Source organism: Lithobates pipiens, unplaced genomic scaffold (genome assembly GCF_037356315.1).
Source record: "Lithobates pipiens isolate NorthernLeopardFrog02 unplaced genomic scaffold, aLitPip1_a1.2 Scaffold_25, whole genome shotgun sequence".
In the NCBI taxonomy this organism is placed as follows: Eukaryota; Metazoa; Chordata; class Amphibia; order Anura; family Ranidae; genus Lithobates; species Lithobates pipiens.
The window spans coordinates 49,624,398-49,641,239 of NW_027507787.1; positions in this window are offsets into that span (position 1 = coordinate 49,624,398).

Below are 16,842 nucleotides of genomic sequence, written 5' to 3' on the forward strand. Positions count from 1 at the left end.
GGAATAAATTGTTGCATTCCTTCTTCGGGGATAAGTAAAGGTAAGCTGTATTATCTAATATAAAGATAGATATTTGGGCTTCATGAAACTCATATGAATGATTTGGCCTCTTACTGTGAGACCTTTTGTATAATTCAGATGGTAGCTGTATATATGTTATAACTTGACCAAATATTGTCAAGTTTTTATAAGATATTATATGCAATATGTTGGTAAAATAAAATGTCACTATTTTTTTCATACTTGATTACTACTTATTCTACTTTTTTATCGGTCTTATCCCCTGCCCGTACAATCCCTGGGGCACACCTCTCCATTTTTTTCTCCAATATTCTGGGATGTGGCTCGGGTTTCCTATTTTTATACTTTAGGTAGCAAACCACTATTGTCCTCTAAAAATTGGGTAGCAAATAGTCCCCCTTTTTTGCTACCTATTGTCTTTGCAATTTGGGAATTGTTTCTAACATGGTGGAATTTTCAGGTCAGGCATGGGAGGCTTTTGCGGGCAATCTCCAGAAGGAGTATGGACAAAATGAATTTTCAAGAATCTGAATTGTTGTTTCTATTCTCCAATCTTACGAAATGGTTGTAGAAAAAATCACTCATGTATTGGCACAAAAAAAACCTTTGAAGAGTATATCAAGGAGGATCTAAACCCCTTGGGCTTCCGTGTGCAAATATTTCCCTCCTTAGAAAATACTGATCCAACCTTCAAATTAGCTTGGGAAAATAATCTAAAGCTTTGTTCTATCAAAATGATGAGCCTGTTGATTGAGGACTATCAAAAACGTTTTAAAGACATTGAAAGGAACATAGATAAACTTTACTCACAAATAAATGTATTGAATACTCATTCTTCCTTCCAATATCGTCCAAGAAAGAAAATCCATTTCTAAGGGACAAACAAGCCTTCTACAAAGTTAGGGCCTACAAATGGCAGCAACAAACGCATGGTAGGACCAATCAACGAAACTCAATGCATACATCGAGACAATCGGGTTTATCCCCTTGTCTATTTCCTCTAATGTGTCTCAATTTTCTTCTAAGCAATCCAAACGCACTAGGCGACCTAAAAGATGAAGAGATGGTGACAATCCCCCACTTGATGTTAGGACCAAACACCCTCCTCCTGAGCACTTCACATGCACTTCCTCCACCAGAGCCAGGGGGTATGCCGGCTTCGACACATAGTGAGGTTCTCGTGTCCGGAGAGCCGATTATCACCAAAACTGGCAACACCCCCCTTTCACAACCAAAAATCCCTAATCAGTTTTTTCCAAAAAACTCGGGAAACCTCCCAGCTCCCTAGGTTTAAATGCGTCTGTCTCTATCTTCAGTGATACCTAGAGATGCAAAAGCCCAGAAAGAAATGGAAAAATTTGGGGGAAAAAACTTTTTTTCCCTCGTTTTTTTCCTGAAGGCTTTTTTGTTTTTTCCCCAAAAATTTGAAAAATTAAAAAAAAAAACCTGGAATGTTTTATTTTAACATGATGCACAAAATATTTTAAGACAGGGTGTTCAAATAGTTTCCAAATAATTTCTAAAAAAAATGTATGATATCAGATTATTCTAATTTCTGTGCACTGAGTGAGGACAAGCAAGTCTTAGGTAACAAACCGAACCCTCTAATGCAAGAACAGTATGCATTTCTTCCTATAGGAGGTGCTGTGCTACTATTGTAACAAGAAAAAGGTTTCAGTTTTGCTTTTGCATTGTTAGTGGGTGTGTTTGCTTTATTCTTTCCTCTTCACTAGGCCTCAAAAGCATTGCAAGAAAATACAGAGCAACAAAAAGGACCTGAAAGTATATACTTAATTAAAAAAGGTAAGAGTTTACATTTATCTAATTCGGAATCCAGAAAACGGAATCATTTAGCTACATTAGTTTATCTTTATAAACTTTTTTGTAAATAATAATTTAATTACCAATAATCTGGTTCTTCCCCCACCCCCACACACAACCATCGATTCGTGTCTACTTGCAAAGTAGTCATCTTGTTTTTATCTTCTACTCCCCTCAGAAAAATGGTGAGACCAACATCTAGCATATGGAGGCATTTTCACATTACAAGTTCTTCTGAAAAGAAAAATGTGATTTTCAAATATTGTCAGATGAAATATGCATTTCCAAATGCTACCAGGATGACAAAACACATTCTTGTATGTAACAAGTGTCCTATAGATATTAAAAAATCCTTCACGGATCGAAGTGAAGAGGACAACAATGATGACACATGCACATGCACATCTAGCATTTTTTCAAATTTTCAGTTTTTTTCCCCCGAACACGCGTCGGGCACTGTGATACCGGAAGTGACGCCATCGAGCTTGCTGCTCATTTTTTACAGTACCTGTTGTTGATTCATTTCTATGTGAGTACCTGTCTTATGTTATCTTTTATTGAATAAAATATTGTTTAATATACCACACTATGGGGCATCCTTCCTGTGCTTAATCTCTGCATATGGCCTATTGGTGAGACCCTCCCATCCCGGATTTCCCAAAAATTACCATTTAAGGGGTATGCTTACACCGATTATAGGCAGGAAACCTGTAACAACAAGAGCCTGAGGCTATCATCCCATACCAAGACGGTTATCAAGGACCCTAAAAGGTATATACTTATATGCTGTTACACTACAGCAGTAAGATAAGGGGACACCCATATATTTAACTAGTACGGAGGAGTTCACAAACCACCTATCACTTGCAGCACCTTACTGAAGTTTGATTGCCAGCACCTGCACTTTATTTTTACAAGAGACACTATATGTTTACACTACATATATTGTTTACAGAAAGAAGAATTTTTACGGACACTGTGATATACACTTTTATGAACTTATTTATTGTTTATGCATGAATTGTTGTTTGCACGACCCGCTACTTATTTTTAAATTTGTTTTATTACCAATTTTCACTTGGGATATATGTACTTTAGTTCACGTATTGCAAGTCTGGCTATTGCTAACACTGCTTTACTTACAATTTTTTGCACATTGCTCTCTGATATTTTTTTGATTAGCCAGTGCGGTGTTTTTTCCATACATTTTTCAGTCTTGTAATTGCCAGCACCTACTTTTGGGATATTGATTTAATTTCATGCAAATTTGGCTACTGTTCACATTTATTTACTTATGTTTTTCTCATCATTGTTATTACTTGTTCACCATTAGTCAGTATCATGTTGTTTTTTAGTTTGGTTACTGTCAGTACATACTTCTAATACTGGCCTACTAGGATTCTGTACATCTCCATTACTTTATTGTATGTGTATAGCGCACCACTATTCTTTATCATATTGGGTTCAAACATTTCCCTCAGTGCGTGCAGCAGTACACACTTTATAGCCATTTGAGTTGGCGCAGGAATACCCCCCTTGACTATTCCGCTGGGAAACATAAACGCTCTCTTCGATGAAAGCGATCTAAGGGATCTAATTGATGCTATTGACCTAGAATCTCTTTTAAAATAAGCTGAAAAACCCTTCCACCCCTTCCACTATACCCAGCATTTCTTCAAAATTTAAGAAAAAATCAGATATGTATCTACCCCCCAGTTCCAATCATGTAATTGCTACTTTCCTTAGACTAGTGTGTCGAGATAGAAAAACCCTGGACACCATGGCTAACCCACAGGAGAATTGGACCTTAGGTGAAAGAAGAGCACTTCAAAATCTATCCAGCAATTATGATTTAATAACAAACCCTCTGACAAAGGGGGTAACATTATCCTAATGGACAATGAGAAATATGCACTAATGTGCACTAAAATACTCAATAATCCAGATGGGTAAAACCTATAAAACCGGAGATTATCAATATGTTTAATGAGGATTTCCATATCGTTTATGGTTCCCGATACAATAATGTCATCTCAAAACAACTATGGAATTTTGTCCGCACCGCTTTTCCTAAAACTGCTACATTTTACTCCCTGCCGAAGATCCACACAAATATTGTGGATCCTCCTGGCAAATTGATTGTTTCAGCAAATGGTGCTATTACAGAAAATCTTTCCAAAGTAGTCAACGAATATCTTAGTGCTTTTGTACTCTCTTTATCCTCCTATGTGAGGGATACTATTCATTCATTACAACTAATTGAGGGAATCCAAGTATCAACTTACTCTACCCTAGTCATCTCAAAACAACTATGGAATTTTGTCCGCACCGCTTTTCCTAAAACTGCTACATTTTACTCCCTGCCGAAGATCCACACAAATATTGTGGATCCTCCTGGCAAATTGATTGTTTCAGGAAATGGTGCTATTACAGAAAATCTTTCCAAAGTATTCAACGAATATCTTAGTGCTTTTGTACTCTCTTTATCCTCCTATGTGAGGGATACTATTAACTCATTACAACTAATTGAGGGAATCCAAGTATCAACTTACTCTACCCTAGTCACCATTGATGTAGAAACCCTCTATAGTTCTATACCTCATAACAAAGGATTAGCCTGTATCAAAAAATACTTTCTCAGATTAGTCATCATGAAGATTCTTTCAATGAATTCATATTACTTGCGCTCAAGTTAATACTCAAGCACGATGTTTTCTGCTTTGACAGCCAACATTACCTCCAGGTACAGGGGGTAGCCAAGGGCACTTTCTGTGCCAATCTGTACCTGGGGGAATGGGAACATACCCTTTTTGAGGATGAGGATCTCTCCATGTACCTGTGCCACATCATCAATTTGGCCCAAGTACATAGATGACATCTTAATCCTCTGGGACGGACCTACCAGTCTGTTACACGAATTTCTAACTACCATAAACCAGAATGAATTTAATTTAAAATTCACCATGCTGCATAATACCACCCAAATAACTTTTTTGGATGTAGAAATCTTTAAAGATCGTTAATATACTATCGTGCAAGTTTAGAAAACCAACTGCAGGGAATACTATTCTACACTCGACTATCTTTCATCCTAGGCCCTTAGTAGATTCAATTCCTTATAGTCAATAGGTACGTACAAAACGTAACTGCTGGAATGATGCAGATTTTAGACATGAAGCCAAAAATTGAAAACTACGCCTCCTAGACAGAGGATATAGCCACAAATTCCTTAAAAAGCATTCAACTGAGTGGTTAACAAAAATAGACATGATTTACTATTTCTCCCAAAAAAGGAAACATCTGCCTCCCATGATTACACCAGGATCATTACTACTTTTTCTAATGAACATTTAAAGATTAAACAAATTTGCAATAAATATTGGAATACCCTTCAGAGCCTACAATAGGAACTTTTGTTCCACCAACCCCCTTGGTCATATTCAGAGGAGCTGCTGCAGTGGGTGATTTGCCAGTGAAAAGTGAATTCAAGGGTTTCAAAAGGGGCGACCCTTGTAAGACACTGGGTACCTTCTCTTGTGGCTCTTGTGCCCATTGTTGTTACATGGACACAAGGAAAAGTATATGACTACCAAATGGATGGACTTTGTCCCCAAACATTTTGCTAACTGCTTGCGTATACCTGCTACAATGGGAATGTGGATGTTTTTATATAGGGAAAATTCTAAAAAAAATTCTGCAAAAAGGATCTATCATCACATATTGGCCATGAAAACCAGCAATCCCCTTTGGGGAGACGTGTGGCCCTTGCCCACAATGGTCGCTTCCTAAAGGTTATGGTGGGGGGGTGGTATTCATGAAGAGGGAGGGGATGATGAGGGCACTGACTCCACGTGGGTGCCTGGTAGGAGAGAGGAGGAGGGGGCACATGTCCAACGAGGCAGGATGCCCTCCGGGGGCCAGCTTAGGGGCAGCACACCGTCTGAATCACACCGCAGAGCTCCGCCTGTACAGGGCACTGCCTCTGCGCGTTATTCTAAAAGTTCTTTGGTGTGGGCCTTTTTTGAGACGAGTGCATCAGATCGCACCGCTGCTCTTTGCAACATATGTCTCAAGCGTATCTCGCGTGGCCAAAACATCAGCCGCTTGGGCACCACATGCTTGACCAGATATATGTTGACCTGCCATGCAGCTTGTTGGCAAGCGTACCTCAAAGACCCACACCAAAGAACAAAGCGGACCTCTCCTTGCTCCTCATCAGCTGGCATCTTCAACCCCACTAGACCTTCAGTCCTCTCTGAAACCTGCTCTGAGAGGTATGAAGGTGTAGAATTAGGTGTGTCACAGCCAAGTGCTTCCGGGCACTCTGCTAGCAGTACACCCATGTCCGATTATAGCAGGCAAATTTCCCTGCCGCAGCTGCTGGACCATCGAAAGAAGTTCACTCCCAGCCATCCACATGCCCAGCAGTTGAATGCTAGCTTGGCTAAATTGCTAGCACTTCAACTGCTGCCTTTTCAGTTGGTAGACTTGGCCCCCTCCGTGAGTTTGTACAATGTGCGGTTCCTCAATGGCATGTCCCCAAACGCCACTTTTTCTCACGGAAGGCGATTCCGGCTCTCTACCGGCATGTGGAAGGCAATGTCCTTGCCTCGCTCGACAGGGCGGTCAGCGGTAAGGTGCATATTACCGCTGACTCATGGTCCAGCAGGCATGGACAGGGACGTTACCTGTCTTTCACGGCCCATTGGGTCACTCTTCTGGCAGCTGGGAAGGATGCAGGACAAGGTGCAGTAGTGTTGGAGGTTGTTCCGCCACCACACCTCCAAAATGCTACTACTGGTTGTGACACACCTCTCCCCTCCACCCCCTCCTCTTCTTCCTCCATGGTCTTTTCCAGTGCTCTGTCCTCAGAACCAGTGGTGCTCCGTAGGCATTCAAGGGGCTACGCAAGTACGCAGGCAAAACGATGCCAAGCCGTGCTTGCGCTGGTTTGTTTGGGGGACCGGAGCCACACTGGGGCAGATATTTTGTCAGCTCTGCAGGGGGAGGCCGAGAGGTGGTTGACGCCACGCCAGCTTAAGCCAGGAATGGTGGTTTTCGACAATGGCACCAACCTCCTCTCCGACCTCCAACAGGAACAACTGACCCATGTGCCCTGTGTGGCTCACGTCCTTAACCCGGTGGTGCAGCGGTTCTTGGGCAGGTACCCGGGCTTACAGGATGTCCTGAAGCAGGCCAGGAAAGTCTGTGTGCATTTCCACAGATCATTTAATGCCTGTGCTCGGCTGGCTGAGCTCCAAAAGGAGTTGAACCTGCCCAAGAACTGCCTTATATGTGACATGCCCACCAGGTGGAACTCAACGTTGGCCATGCTGCAGTGGCTGCACGTGCAGCAGAGGGCCATCAATGAGTACCTGTGCGACTACGGCACCAGGACAGGGTCAGGGGAGCTCGGTTTTTTCTCACCACGCCAGTGGGGCATGATCAGGGATGCATGCACTGTCCTGTCACCGTTTGAGGAGGCCACAAGGATGGTGAGCAGTGACAGTGCATGCATCAGTGACACTGTACCTCTTGTTCACCTGTTGGAGCATATGCTGTGTGGAATAATGGACCGGGCACTTGAGGCAGAACAGAGGCAGAAAGAGGAGGACTTCCTTGCCTCTCAAGGCCTCCTTTATCCAGACAGTGTTCCTGCTGTCCCACCCATCACACAGGAAGAGGAGGAGGAGGAGGATGATTGTGTCAGCATGGAGGTGGAGGCTGGCACTCAGCAGCAGCAGTCTTGTAGGGATGATTTACAGTCCCAAGAAACCCGTGGACTTGTACGTGGCTGGGAGGAGGTAGCTGCGGATCATGTTGTCCTTAGTGACCCAGAGGATTCGGACCGAATGCCTCAGCTAACCTATGCTGCATTGCCTCCCTGATCCTGCAAAGCCTGCGGAAGGATCCTCGTATTCTTCGGATCAAGGAGAGGGACCATTACTGGCTGGCCACTCTCCTTGATCCACGGTACAAGGGTAAGGTTGCCGACCTTATCTTGCCATCGCAGAGGGAGCAGAGGATGAGACATCTCCGGGAGGCCTTGCAGAAAGGTGCAACGCGTTCCCAGAGACTGGGAGGTTACAAACTCCTGGTCCTGGACAACGTGTTGCTGAGGCATCGGTCAGAAGGAGCGGTGGAGAAGGTGGCCGTCTGACCGATGCGTTCAGACAATTTTCTAGTCCGCAGCCCCAAGGTATGATCGGTTGCAGCAACCATCGCCAGCGTCTGATTTACATGGTGCATGAATACCTAGGGGCAAGGTCAGACTTGGACACCTTTCCCACCGAAAATCATCTGGCTTACTGGGTCTTGAGGATGGATCACTGGCCAGTGCTTGCACAGTATGCAATTGAGCTACTGGCCTGTCCTGCATCCAGCGTTCTTTCGGAACGCACCTTCAGTGCTGCTGGTGGCTTTGTTACCGATCACAGGGTGCGCCTGTCCACCGACTCGGTTGATCGACTGACCTTCATAAAGATGAATCAGTCTTGGATCACCCACAGCTACCAAGCACCTGAAGCTGATGTAACCGAATAATTTTTTTTTAAAATATCACATCCCTTCAAGACTGCCTATGCTGATGCTGAGTGACTGTCCTGTTATGTTGATTGTCTATCCTCTTCCTCCTCCGCTGATATGTTGGAAGAACATTTTTGGTTCTGGGTGATGCCACCAGCTCAATTTTTCAGCCCCTGTTTAACAGGGGCATGTAATTACAATTCTTGATATAATATTTCACAGCAGGGCCCGTTCCTGTGCCCACCGAGAGTAACTGTGAGGACTTATAGTGTTGTGACACCAGCACCACAACCACCAAAGGCCCAGTTTTTCTACCACTGTTCAACAATGGCATGTAATTACAATTCTTGATATAATCGTTCACAGCTGGGCGCTCCAGCGCCCACCAAGAGTCATTTTGAGGGCTTACAATGTTGTGGCAACACCAACACCTTGTTCCGCCATTTCTGCAGAGCATATAGGGCAGGCCCCTACTTTCAAACATCCAACTTACAAACGTCTCCTACTTGCAAACGGAAGGAGACAACAGGAAGTGAGATGAAAAAAGACGGATGGCAAAACAAATTATACTGGGGTGATAACCCTTCCCTATGTTTTCCAAAAAGCTTAAAAATAGATTTTTTAACTGGAGCTACACTTTAAAAATGTACCAGTTAAAAATTACAAACAGATTCTACTTAACACAACAAACCTACACAGTCCCTGTCTGTATACTGCTGTTCTGAGTATATAGGGCCTGGGGGCCCTACGTCTTTCCTTTTTTTAATATGGGTACGGGGTTCCCCTTAATACCCGTACAAGACCCAAAGGGGCTGGTAATGGGCAGGGGGGCTACCCATGCAATTTTTCTCAATAATTTTCATCCATATTGCCGGAACCAGATATTACATTAAAAACGCAAGCCGTTTTAAATGACTTTTTTTTCCGTTAAATGTCTTTTTGTGCAGGGACTGTTCTAAACACGGGAAACACGTGACACTTCACAGATATACAATATTTAAAGGAATATTTCACTTTTTTTTTCTTTTTAATCTTCATTAAAATCAGTGCTCCCGCCAAAACGGCCATTTTTAAAAACATTTTAGGCATTGACCCATGTCCCCTGGGGTCAGGAGCCAGGTACCCAAACCCTTTTTAGGACAGTATCTTGCATATTAGCCATTAAAATTAGCACTTTTTATTTCGAACGTTCGAGTCCCATAGACTTCAATGGGGTTCTAAAGTTCGTACGAATTTGCGGTCCGTTCGAAAGTTCTGATGCGAACCGAACCGGGGGGGGTGTTCGGCTCATCCCTATCAGTAAGTGTGGACTCAGGCATGTTCGCAGCTCCACATGCCCAAGCCCACCAGGAAGCTTACACTGCATAGCACTAATCACAGGCAGTGAGACATTTCCCGATCTGCGGCTGCACAAATCGGGAAATGTCTCACTGCATGTGATTAGCGCTGCACACTGTAAGCTCCCTGGTGGGCTCAGGTATGTGGAGCTGTGAACACGTCTGAGCCCATCCTTATTCATCAGTGTTCTCCCCTCTCTGTAGGCGCATTTTCCTACTTTCCTCAACTTCAGAGTCAGAAACAACATCAGAATAAAGTAATGCCTATGCATCGTCAATGAGCAAGTGGCTGTTCAAAATACTCAGCTGACTCCTCCATGCATGATTCTAGGGCTATGGCAGGAGTAGCTGTGGACAAGGAGGCAGAATAAGCTGCTTTGGCAGCTGCGGTGGACTGCAAACTAGTCTCTGCTTGGGTGATAGAGGATGAGGTGGATAAGGATGGTTTAGTAAGCCAGGCCACTAACTTCTGTGTATGCTGTGTTTGGATAGCATGGGCAACATCTAAACACTAAACAGAGAAGATGGTGCCCTTGCTGAGGACAGACCACCAGTCCCCTCAGAGTGGCACGGGAATGTCTGCCTCTCCTTGATAGCCTCTCAGACATGATGGGGGGTAATTGGAAGCACTTTATTCAATGGAAAGCACACTTTAACTTGAGGACTGCTGCTGGCAGAAATTTCAAAACCCCCCCAAAAAAAGGTGGGGGGGGGGGGGGACAAGAGCACCACAGTCAGAAAAACTGCATCTCACAATTTCAAAAAAGGGGGCAGGTATGGGACAAAAACAAAAAAATAACACGCAGCAACCACCGGTTGTATTCTCATTAGTAACTGTTCACCCAAATTGGCAGGGCGCTCAACAGTTTGTTTGGCCCAATGAATTCCACACAATGCACTGCGGGACACACCGTGCATTCTAAGCCCTGATTGGTGCACTTAAATATACAGCAGTAAAACTGCCCTGACACTACACTGACACACTTTAAAAAAACTGCACGGATGCACTACACTGATGCTGCACTATCACTATATTTACACTACATTGACACTCTACACTCACAATAGAATCACAATAGCACACTTACTCGCTAGTAGCAATGAACAGAGCCCTGTTCTTTCTATCTCCACTCCAATATCACAGTGCAAATGGCTCCTCTGGGAAGGACCCTTTTATAGTGTGGGGTGGGTCTATGAGCAATGAGCCATGATTGGGATAAGTCATCGTGACTTTCACCAATCATGGCTCTGATGGTGCTCGGTGCCGTGATTGGGCACTGTGCGGCCTGCAGTGCATTGTGGGGCATTCAATGGTTTAACGCTCTGCTAATTCAGGTGTTTGCCGAACAGGGAAACAGCCAATGTTTGGGCCGAACTTTTTCTCAGCTCGAACTGTTCGCTCAACACTACTTCGAAATGCAAGTTACTGAGAAAGTTTACATTGTCAGGGACTCAAGAGTTAACTGGAGAACAGTTATGGTGCATGTTTAAACAGTGTACGCTAATCTCTAAAAGCAGAGGCTCACCTTAAGGTTGAGTATTCCCCATGGCACCCTCAGCCTTGTTCCAGGGCATTGACAAAAATGACACAGAAGTAAAGGTACCCATGTGCAAGGTAAGCGACCCTGTTAGGGGTCCTAGCATAGCCCAGAAGAACACAACCCAGGTCAGGCCTATCATGCAACCCTTGCTTGATGCCCAACAAGGAGGAAAATATGGAGGAAGTACCACCCGCTAACCCCCCCACATCATTTTGTAGCCCAACGTGGGGCTATGCCTACTACACATGAAGACCACCATTAAAGAGACCATGGCATAGCTAGTTGGTTAGAACTTGTCCAGGCTTGCCCGGCAATACTTCACATGAACAACACATATCTGCTCCCTGTTTGGCTCCTGCATAAGGTTCCAGTTCTGGATTGAAAGAACTCCTGATGATGGGCGTATATAGCAACTATACCCTGAACAACATGTAGATGCTCCATGTGTGTTGCTACCATTCACAGCTGAGAGGAGTTTCGAGTCCTGTGTCCAGGTTGTGACAGTCCTGCCTCCTTCAATCCACTGCGGTATCTCTGGCATACTGCTATTCCAGCTGATGCTGGAAGAGGAAACCCGCTGCAAGATTGGGCCTGACTACCTGCCCCAGGAGTGATCCTGCTGCTGGAGAGGTGTCCATCTCTGAGCCTCCAGCGAAGATGCTACAGCCTAGCTATTAACAACCTACAGGGAAGGCCTCCCCCAAAGGAGCCAGGGTTGAGCTGCCATGCCACAGCACTCCTACAATGACTTCACCCATGCAGGAAGGACCAAGAAGTCCTGTGGAGGTCATCTTTGAGGAGTTCCCACCGCCACCTTTTTCCATCATGGATTCTGGTCATGACTTTGACTTACCGCCACCTGACTTAGCTATAGCCCCCCTGTGGGAAGACAAGCCCAATCAGAAGACCCCTCTTGATCTCCTGGGGCCGCACTCCTGGTGATGGCCAAAAGGAATTTCTTGGGAGAGACTCATATTTTATTTGGACGAGCACCTGCCACCATCCCCAGAACCTGAGGTCCCTCCACCACAGAACCTCCAGCTGTTTCATCGGCTCTTATAGTACGTACAGGATACATTTTATTCCGGCCTCCTGATGGTTACTTACTGCAGGAATCACTTCATTATAAAACACTGATTACCCATCTCACACAACTACAGTGATACATGGAGTGATATAGTGATAGTGTGTACCCAGTACAGGAGGAAATTTCCTTATGTCCTAGAAGAGTTGTTCTTGCCGTTGAAATAGGATAGGCCTTAGATGTACAGTACACAAAAGGGGGGTTTTGGGACTTTAAATGAGAGATGTATACCAAAAGCAGTCATTGCAGAGAACATTTTTACTGTACAAGTCTGATGAAGGCAAAAATTAGGTATGGATGAAAGACAAAATACTAAAAAAACAACCAAGTATAAGAAAGAAAGGAAAGAAACACACTCTAAGTGAGATGATGTAGAAACCAAAAGGGAAAGAAAGACATAGTGCTAAGAATTAGGGATGAGCCCGATGTTCGAGTCGAACGTAAGTTCAACTCGAACATCGGGTGTTTGCCTGTTCGCCGAATAGCGAACAATTTGGGGTGTTTGCAGCAAATTCGAAAGCCACGGAACACCCATTAAAAGTCCATGGGAGAAATCAAAAGTGCTAATTTTAAAGGCTTATATGCATGGTATTGTCATAAAAAGTGTCTGGGGACCTGGGGACTGGAGCAGTGATTTTAATAATGCTTAAAGTAAACCAGTAAAAGTGAAATACCAGGAAGGGCCTGGTAATTGAATTTGGGGGACCCCCACGCTTTTTTTTAAATTTATTTATTTATTTATTTTTATCAATGACTTTCAATGAGTGTTCTCTGTATTACGGAGCCGACAATTCATAATAGCTGCGAGTGATTTTAAAGGACTTTTTTTCCTGCATAAATGACACTTTGTGCAGGGACAGTTCTAAGCACCAGAAACATGAGCCCCTTCACAGGCATACTATAGACCCCCCCCCCCCCCCTACGAAATTTAAAGGAATATTACACTTTTATTGTTTCACTTTAATCATTATTAAAATCACTGCTCCCGAAAAAACAGCCGTTTTTAAAACTTTTTTTTTGCATTGATACATGTCCCCTGGGGCAGGACCCGGGTCCCCAAACACTTTTTAGGACAGTAACTTGCAAATTAGTCTTTATAATTAGCACTTTAGATTTTGAATGTTGGAGTCCCATAGACTTTAACAGGGGTTCTAAAGTATGCTATATACTAGCTCCGTCGAATCTTCTTTATACATTCGACAGACACCATAAGCCTTCAAAGACAGATTCGACTGTAATTCATGTGGATTTTCGGACGAATGCAATTTTTGAACGAAAAACGAAATAAATAAAAACGAATTTCGGGAGTAACTAAATAAATTAAGTTTTCGTACGAAAACGAAATTCCGAAACGAAATATTTTACTCTGCACATGTCTAGCTGTTGCTAGGCTTGGTGTTATTGCTTTGATCCAAGTCCAGTCCATGAACAGGGGCAGAAGAAGTTTTTGGGCAAAGAATTGGTTGCTTAATCGTGACCAATTCTGTCATATGACTTTGCTGCGGGAACTCCAGGAGAATAATCCTGATGATTTCAGGAATTATCTCCAGATGACAGACCCCGTCTTTCACCATCTATTGGCTTTGCTGTCCCCTTATATTATGAAACACCTTGCGGTATTTGGCGTTGAGGAGAAGTCTCCAGGACCTGAAGTTCAGGACTGAGATCTCCCCCTAGGCTCTGGGAATCAGTATTCCAGAGACCTGTTCTGTCATACTTCAAGTCCTGCAGAAGGACTCTATTAAGGTAAGTTTTATCCTTTAACATCACATTCTATGTATTTAATGTTAGCTAATGTATTGTATTCATTTCATCATTACATAATTATCATGATTGTAATATGCTGTGAATGATCTATTTTTCCTCATGCATGCTGTAAGCTGTTAATGCTTCTTTTTTGTCCTTCATGCATATTTGGCTTCACTAACACCCCCCCCCCCCCAGCATGCTATCCTGGGCTCATACACACCTAGCCTAGTCACGTAACAATGCATTTTGTTAGCTCCACTGTATTGCTTACCCTAAACACCCCCTAAAATGTGTCCAAATGTTATTGTTGTCCTTAAATTCAGGCAGAGTGCAAGAGGCTTTTTTTTGGGCCCAAACTCATTTTGAACCCTTTGCCCCCCCCCCCCTCAACCACTAAGTCAACCGATAACAATACTCTTTCTGCTGACTTTGTCACACCCATACACACTATATCTACCTCTTTTGTGTTCATATTTATGGATGAATTCACCAAAGCATGTAGTGCAAGTGCCTGCCTGAATACTTTCAGATGGTACTTTTTCAAGTTTTGTTCTCCTGTTATCTTGATAGGTAATTTCAGAATGTCAAAATGTGCTTCAATTTGGACAGTGTGTATTGATATTTTTGGATTATGACACTTCTTACCTGTCCAGTGGGCTGCCAATAGTGTAAGTAAGGAGGGGCTGGCCAAAGTAACACACATTACTCACCTACTTTAGTTTGGAGGAAGGGGTTGCATCCACAAAACCCGTACATTGATATCCCATGATGGGCGATAGCACATGTTGACACACTAGGGGTTATTTCCGAAAAGGAAAATCCACTTTGCACTACAAGTGCACTTGGAAGTGGAGGAGGACTTGCACGGAAAATAAAAACAGCATTTTAGCTTGCACCTGATTGGATGAGAAAATCAGCAGAGCTTCCCCTGATTTCAGATCTACCTCTCAGATTTACAGCGAATGCACTTGTAGTGCAAAGTGGATTTGCCTTTCGTAAATAACCCCCACTGTGTCTTTTAAAATTTGACTTTGCAATTCATTTAAAACTGTAAAAACATGGACAACAAAACAACTTTAGAAAAAAAAATTGTTTCGTTTTTGCCTAAAATTTCGATGATGTTCCTCAGTCTTTTTCATAATGGATGTTTTGTTTCATCTTTTCCAAATCACGATTGCACACCATGATCTCACTGATCAGTATTTGTACACTTGCACTGCTGAAGTGAGTTTCTTCTTCCACAACATCCACATCACCTAAAATAAAAAACACACAATGTATTATAAATATGCAGGCATCCATCTATTACCTGAAGCTGTGGTCTGAGACACTGACCTGTTGTCGACACCATTTCTACCACTTCACCCAGCACTTCTTGAACCTCTGCATCCAATTCTTCATGGTGTGTGGTAAGTTCCCTTTGTTCATTCGGTGTGGGGTTACTGATGTCCTCAGATGTCCCTATTCTTTTCTCCCCTATGTGAATACAAAAAAGGTATACTTATCAGACAGATGTTAGGCTATAAATAGTAATATGAAACATTGCTTTGAATTGTCGTCCAATTGTCTGTTTTGGCAGAGTTCCAAGCTGAAGACATGATTTTTAACTTTCAAAAGCTGAAGTACTTACCTGTTTTGTGCAAGTTTCACACATGGAGAGACCCCTAGTATCCACTGGAGCACCTTCGTTGGACACCATAACAACCTTATGGTGTCCCACACTAGTGCTCCTGCATCCAGATGTGTAAACAGCTACTGAGTGTCCTCTCCTGACACTGAATAAAGTTGTCATTTCATTATAGTTTCAAACACATCTAGACAACAATGTAATAAGCTTATTTTAATCAAAATAGGCATGAACAAATGTAGTTAACCTGCATCTGCCAGTTTTGAGTTAATGAGATGTTACTGGGTTCTCCTCCTCACACACCGATCGTGTGTGAGAAGGAGATTGCGGTAACCTCTCATTACCGCTTACAGTACACACCAACCACACTGACTGCCCCCCCCCCCCCCAATAAAGAGTACCTGTCATCACCCATTAGAGTACCTGTAACTACCCATCAAAGTATGTCACCAGCCATCAGAGTACCTGTCACAGCCCACCTGAGTACCCAAGTACCTGCCACAGGCCATCTGAGTACCTGTCACAGCCCATCTGAGTACCCGAGTACCTGTCACAGCCCATCTGAGTACCCGAGTACCTGTCGCAGCCCATCTGAGTACCCGCATACCTGTCACAGCCCATCTGAGTACCTGAGTACCAGTTACAGTATATGAGAGTACCTGAGTACCTGTTACAGTCCATCTGAGTACCCGAGTAACTGTCACAGTTCATCTGAGTACCCAAGTACCTGAGTACCTGTCAAAGTCCATCTGAGTACCCGAGTACCTGAATACCTGTCACAGTCCATCTGAGTACACGAGTACCTGAGTACCTGTCACAGACCATCTGAGTACCTGTCACAGCCCATCTGAGTACCTGAGTACCTGTCACTGCCCATCTAAGTACCTGTCAGCACCCATCAGAGTACCCGAGTACCAGTCCCCAGCCCATCAGAGTACCCGAGTACCTATCTGTAGCCCATCAGAGTACCCGAGTACCTGTCACCAGGCCATCGGAGTACCCGAGTACCTGTCACCAGGCCACCAGAGTACCCAAGCATCTATCTCCAGCCCATCAGAGTACCAGAGTACCTGTCACCAGCCAATCAGATTACCCGAGTACCTGTCCCCAGCCCATCAGAGTACCCGAGTACCTGTC